The sequence below is a fragment of the Schistocerca cancellata genome, chromosome 6 (assembly GCF_023864275.1).
Source record: "Schistocerca cancellata isolate TAMUIC-IGC-003103 chromosome 6, iqSchCanc2.1, whole genome shotgun sequence".
Classification (NCBI taxonomy): Eukaryota; Metazoa; Arthropoda; class Insecta; order Orthoptera; family Acrididae; genus Schistocerca; species Schistocerca cancellata.
Window position 1 is genome coordinate 322,734,893 of NC_064631.1, and position 7,348 is coordinate 322,742,240.

General features: G+C 45.1%; 1 pseudogene; it reads right to left on the reverse strand.

The window, feature by feature from the left end:
- Positions 1 to 6,899: 6,899 nt before the first annotated feature.
- LOC126089818 (5S ribosomal RNA) lies at positions 6,900 to 7,017 on the reverse strand (annotated as a pseudogene).
- Positions 7,018 to 7,348: the final 331 nt, after the last annotated feature.

Here is a 7,348-nt window from a genome sequence, read left to right on the forward strand (position 1 = left end):
CAGCTGTACCTGTACACGCCAACCAAGATCTGTTTGACTCAATGGCCAGGCGTATCAAGGCCGTTATTACGGCCAGAGGTGGTTGTTCTGGGTACTTATTTCTCAGGATCTATGCCCCCAAACTGCGTGAAAATGTAATCACATGTCAATCCTAGTATAATATACTTGTCCCATGAATACCCGTTTATCATATGCATGTCTTCTTGGTGTAGCAGTTTTAATGGCCAGTAGTGTATATTTACTAGTGCAGAATTTAATATTTCGCTGATGGGTACTGCATGAAACACGACGGATATCATCCGTTATCCTGTTGAAGCCCCTGCTGACGGAAAAGAGCTGAAACAGAGAGGTTACGTCTGCTGCGCCACGTTTTCCTTTAGCGTGTTATTTCTTTCGCAGCGCCTTCTTTTTTCCACCGCTCTCTGGAGAATTGCCTTCCGCTGGCGCACGAAGATGAGAACTTCGTGATTTATAGCGCCACGTGGCGGCGCGGGCAAGCAGCTCTGTTCATCTGTAAAACAAATGGTTGGCACACCGTACGGGTGTGCGGCCAGTGGCGCGCGAACCGTAACTGCCCCCGCTGGCGCAGGGCTGCGGCGGGCAATCCACGTGGCACGTGGCTGCAGACAAATGTGGGCGGGCGCGCCGCCCTGACACCCACAGCCGGCCGCAGGGCGCCCTTACACCACATGCGATCCATGCGCCTTCTTCGAGAGGGATATCAAAACGTGTCAACAGATCTTCCAATTCTGTCCTCATGTAGACTTTAAAAATTCTTACCTTTTATTCTGAGGGATTTAATGTGGCTCACCAGCACGTTCTCTTCCGCGTAAGCACTTTTTCCGAGACTAGTATCTACAATAGAGTTCGAAAATGAGCTCCCGTTGGCTGGTTGGATGATGCAAGCGACCACGCTATTAGGTCATCAGTCCCTTTTCGCCGCGCGGGATTAGCCGAGCGGTCTCAGGCGCTGCAGTCATGGACTGTGCGGCTGGTCCTGGCAGAGGTTCGAGTCCTCCCTCGGGCATGGGTGTGTGTGTTTGTCCTTAGGATAATTTAGGTTACGTTGTGTGTAAGCTTAGGGACCGATGACCATACCAGTTAAGTCCCGTAAGATTTCACACACATTTGAACATTTTTGAGTTCCTTTTCCCTCTAACAGCAGGTCTATATGATTGTAGATCAGAGACAGCCTACCACGCAAAACCCAGGGGAAGGTCAACGAAGGCGAGATAGGAGAACAAAAGAAGGGAGACAGAGGAAGAAAGGAAGGCAAGGTCCCCCGTCTAGTGAGCAGCCAAGCCCCCGAAAGCTGAGTGCAGTGAGGGGACATACATTCCCAGCCCCCTCCACTTACCAGAGGTACTACACACAAATACTGCCTAAGAAAGACTATCAACACGGACAGTGCAAGAGCAACACAGAGAGGCAAAGGAGAAGAGGGGGAAGAAGAGTACACGGACCGTGCTGTCGAACGTTAACGTTGAGTGTGCCAAGTTCAAGGTGCTGCTGAACGCTCAGGAACGATGCGGCTTGTGCATACGGTACGTGGGCTCCCAACGTGGTATACGCGATAGCAACGCACTCCGGCGGCAGTTGAGGGATGTTTCTAGTTCGTAAATCACACTGTTTACTCAACGGGCGCGTGTAAAATTCCCACGTTAGCTCTTTTAAAACGCTCATTTCCTCCACCGTCCACGAAAAGAAAAGTACCATGTCCAATAAATAAGGACACAAGCTTGTAAAAGTTGCGTTACAAACAGTGCAGTACAAATGTGGAATACTTCTCCGCATAAGATAAACATTACTTCATCATTCCCACGTTTTAGTAAAACCCAAGGTCAGTCTTACCTGATCACTGTTCCTGCCCAGTAGCAGAGTCTTTGCAACAAAGGAATTACGAAGCATAAATGGAAAAGGAGCAAAATATCTTTATACAAGTAGCGCAAGCTGTCCTTCAGATTAAGCCAATCGACAAAGTCATCCCTCAAAGAAAGGTGAACTTATATTTACATTACATCAAATATTATAATATATACTTATATTAAACTAATAATAATGTATCAGAACCTAATAAAAACGGGAATGTTAGGAAAAAAAATTTGGAAGTGCCCGTATACGTAACTCAATACCTGACAGTGACGCTACTCCTTACGCTATACAAACAACATTGCGTTTGTATCTAATCATATGTTATGACTTACTGAAAACCTTAGTCTTAGTTATATTACAACAGAAATTTAATTATAACAAATTGTACCAAGATCAATGCGTTTTGGGCGGATTTTCACTGTGTCGCTGCCTTCAAATAGCCTACTCTCATAATAAGCAAGTTATAATAATTCTTCTGCCACGAATATGATGTTTCCTGTTATTTTATTGGAACGAATCACACAGTTAACAACGGGTTTTCCAGTGATTCTCAATTTTCTGGGGCTCAGAAACGGCATATATACATGTTGTTGTTGTGGTCTTCAGTCCCGAGACTGGTTTGATGCAGCTCTCCATGCTACTCTATCCTGTGCAAGCTTCTTCATCTCCCAGTACCTACTGCAACCTACATCCTTCTGAATCTGCTTAGTGTATTCATCTCTTGGCCTCCCCCTACGATTTTTACCCTCCACGCTGCCCTCCAATACTAAATTGGTGATCCCTTGATGCCTCAGAACATGTCCTACCAACCGATCCCTTCTTCTGGTCAAGTTGTGCCACAAACTTCTCTTCTCCCCAATCCTATTCAATACTTCCTCATTAGTTATGTGATCTACCCATCTAATCTTCAGCATTCTTCTGTAGCACCACATTGCGAAAGCTTCTATTCTCTTCTTGTCCAAACTATTTACCGTCCATGTATTTACCATCACTTCCATACATGGCTACACTCCATACAAATACTTTCAGAAATGACTTCCTGACACTTAAATCTATACTCGATGTTAACAAATTTCTCTTCTTCAGAATTTTGCACAGAGCAAAACTTAAACATAGCTAACACTTGGTTTAAGAATCATGATAGAAGGTTGTATACATGGAAGAACCCTGGAGATACTAAAAGGTATCAGATAGATTATATAATGGTAAGACAGAGATTTAGGTACCAGGTTTTAAATTGTAAGACATTTTCAGGGGCAGATGTGGACTCTGACCACAATCTATTGGTTATGACCTGTAGATTAAAACTGAAGAAACTGCAAAAAGGTGGGAATTTAAGGAGATGGGACCTGGATAAACTGAAAGAACCAGAGGTTGTACAGAGTTTCAGGGAGAGCATAAGAGAACAATTGACAGGAATGGGGGAAAGAAATGCAGTAGAAGAAGAATGGGCAGCTTTGAGGGATGAAGTAGTGAAGGCAGCAGAGGATCAAGTAGGTAAAAAGACGAGGGCTAGTAGAAATCCTTGGGTAACAGAAGATATATTGAATTTAATTGATGAAAGGAGAAAATATAAAAATGCAGTAAATGAAGCAGGCAAAAAGGAATACAAACATCTCAAAAACGAGATCAACAGGAAGTGCAAAATGGCTAAGCAGGCATGGCTAGAGGACAAATGTAAGGATGTAGAGGCTTATCTCACTAGGGGTCAGATAGATACTGCCTACAGGAAAATTAAAGAGACCTTTGGAGATAAGAGAAACACTTGTATGAACATCAAGAGCTCAGATGGAAACCCAGTTCTAAGCAAAGAAGGGAAAGCAGAAAGGTGGAAGGAGTATATAGAGGGTCTATACAAGGGCGTTGTACTTGAGGACAATATTATGGAAATGGAAGAGGATATACGCTTGAAATGAATGCCAATATGGCGCCTCAAAACTTTGTACTGAAGGGAGACGGCGTGCGTGCGACGTACGTAGCGTTGTGCCATCTCATTGGTCAACGCTCAGACGCATGCTCAGAATATCTGAATTACCAGATACTGCTCTGTACGTTCGGAAAGACTCCCGAACGTGCTATTCCACGCTATGTCGTCAGAAACTCGGCACTTTCAACGCTCAACGTTCGGATGCACGGTCCGTGTGCCGACGGCTTAAGAGAGCAGGTAGGTTGAGGACTGGACTGGACCACCAAACCCAGACAGCTGCAGCTCGGTCTGGGCAGAGGAGGCAAGAAAGTGCTCTGCCAACCCATCAGTGGGCCGATAAGGTAAAGTGTTCCTCTCTTAAAGGGGGTGGTGAAAGCCCCCTTCGTGAATAAAACGTCAAACTAAGTCAGCCACAGAGGCATCGTCTCGTAACACTAGGGGTAGCGAGTCAGGGAGATAAAGAATACACCACAGGGTCGTTAAGCCGGGACAGTCCAGCAAGATATGGACCACCATCAACGGGAACCCAAAGACATTGGGGTGGGTCCTCGTGACGGAGGAGATGACCACGAGTCAGCCAGGTATGGCTGATGCGGAACTAGCAAAGGCTGGTAAAGTTCTTGCGAGAGGCCTGCATGGGGGACCTCCACGGTTCGTTGTCTCCTTTATCACCCGTAGTTTGTTTGATGAAGTCAAAATGAACCATTCCGTTTTCCATATTCCTAAAACTTGACGACATTGTACCGATCGGAGGTCTTTTTTCGGAATACCGATCTCAAGGGCAGGTTTACTGGTAGTCAGTTCGCCACAGATGAGATCACTATCAACCTTTAGAACACGAAGGTCTGGATTTACATCGTAAATGAAATGCGGAATCAGATTCCTCGTCTCTTAACTGCAAAAACAAGCACACTTGATATTTGTCAATTACAGCTCCACCTACCACTAATGGTAAACAATGATTTGAGTAAACCGTATGTATTTTTTGGCGCTGAATCCGAATATGTAATGTGGGGGAGGGGGGGGGGGGCTCATATTTCAAAATACGCAGTCGACACCGCTCATGGACGAAGAGTGGGTTGGAGACAGCACGTATAGATGTCCTATTTACTGATATTAACTTTTCAACTACAACATTTGCTTCGAACGATGCATTGTTTCCAAGATGTTTAGTTTTCTCTAGTTACAACACGCTTTGCAGCACACTTACGAGACACCAATCACAAAATACTTCGTAGTGATGAATCACTACAAATAGTATATCAGTTACAGGAAGGTAAAATCACGGATGCGATGGAAGAAAAATAAATTTACATCCATATAAACGACTAATTAGAGTTTTAAATGAACATGAGGATTTTCAAACTGTAAAATTCCTGGACAACTGCTCTCTTATTTTGCTCTACACTACGACGTATTCCAAGCCAACCAAAATCTTAGTGTGTCCCCTGGGTAGATTTATTTTTGGGTGACAGTCCAGTCAGAGAGAACAGGAATTAAAGCACGCTCTTGCCTTCATGACAAAACCAGCCGAGCGTTCAGTTGATGTAATATCGGGAAAGCTGCGCCAGGGCGGCCAGACGATACTGCGGTTACGAGTCCAATTACTGCGCGCGGCGCTCGCTGGGGGGCGCGACCGCAGCCTGGCAACCGCGTCAGCAGCCGGCGCCAGGCAGGTGGGGCGCACCGCTCCACCTCATTTCCGCATTCTTCGGCTCGCCGGAAACCACCGTCGGAGATCCCCGTAGACCTCGAGCGACGGGGGACTCGCGGTAATTGGGGCGTGCCACGCAGGGCGCACTAACCCGTTTGAGCCCTCCATCCGCGCCTAATGCGACGTGCAAGGTGGCGGCCGACGCTCAACTTCCGCTTTGCTGTCGTCTTTGGCACGCAGTTTACTGTACTAACAGGTAAGCGCTGCGAAAGGCAATAAAAAAAACTGGTCACATCTCACTAAGAATGTTAGTTAAATTGGCAGTGAAGAACCAGAACACTCTACAGGGTGACTCTGAAGTCTGTTAACGTACGACAGTTTAATACTTCATCCAATAATGTATGTAGGGAGGTAAAAGTTGACACTCAAGCGTGAAATGACGTGGGGTTTTATTGAAACCAGAAGAATATACAAATTGCCCATCCCCATCACCAATTTTAGCACCGAATTGTAAATGACGGACTTTTATTGGAACACCTTTATTTTTAAAATGATGAAATATATTTGTGTGTGTGTGTGTGTGCGTGTGTGTGTGTGTGTGTGTGTGTTTGTGTGTGTTAGAATGAATGACGAATGAATTCGTGGCGCATCGCAGGTGCTACTGACAACTCCTTTCTACATAACAAAGCCAACTATCCTCAGGGAGGGTGGACACTCGTTACAAGACATACTTCTCCTGCGTTACTCCTCTCCATTGCAGCACTTGCTTGACTTGCTCACTGCAACCCCATTTAAAATCAACCAAGTTAAAATGTGTGCACTATACTTACTGTTCGTAAATCACTTGACTCCTGCACTCCTTACTTCTGAACTAGCAGAAAACCGAAGTCTTCAGGCTGTGAATGCTTTGTGTCTGACCACAGCCATTAATGGTAAAAATAATACTGTGTACAGCACTATAGTAGCCCTTATGTAGTTACTCCTGTAGCGTGCTGTCTGATTCGAAGCAACTAATGAAGAAATTTCTGAAGTACTGCAGGTACTACCTACAACTCGGAGAAGACATTTTCTTGAGATATTTATAATTTGTTACGTATATGTCTCACTTTTATCGTCAGCGATGTACGGGACAAAGCATAAGATTTGTGTGTAGTTGGTGGACTGTGTGAGGAACCTGTAACTTCCATCACATTAATGCCACTAAGTAAGAATAAGTGATTATTGATAACTTATCTAATCAGTGTTCGCACTCCGTCTTCAGACTACAAGTGCCCATTGGGACCAACCGACCGCCGTGTCATCCTCAAGTGAGGCTGCGGATAGGAGGGGCGTGTGGCCAGCACACCGCTCTCCCGGTCGTTAAGATGGTTTTCTTTGACCGGAGCCGCTACTAGTCGGTCGAGTAGCTCCTCAATTGGCGTACGCGGCTGAGTGCACCCCGAAAAATGGCAACAGCGCATGGCGGCCTGGATGGTCTCCCATCCAAGTGCCGGCCACGCCCGACAGCGCTTAACTTCGGTGATCTCACGGGAACCGGTGTATCCATTGCGGCAAGGCCGTTGCCTAATCAATGTTAGAGTCTTACAAAATTATGATTAATAGTAATGATATTTTGAAAATAATTTAGTTTCGTGACTGAAACACAATCGAATTGTTTGGTTTTTACCCCTCAGAATATTTCAATTTACCCCTCATGGGGTGACATAAAGGCACTGTACTAAAGAAATCCAGAGAGTATCTGCTTATAATATTTCAGGTGAAGTAATCACCCCGAAAGTAAAGCCTGAAGTAATGAGATCAGAACGAACAAAATTTGGACTCACTGTAAATGAAAATTACCTCAGTGACATTTGATTCAGTAATAGAAATCGGAGGCAGTATGTTTGAAAACTGGC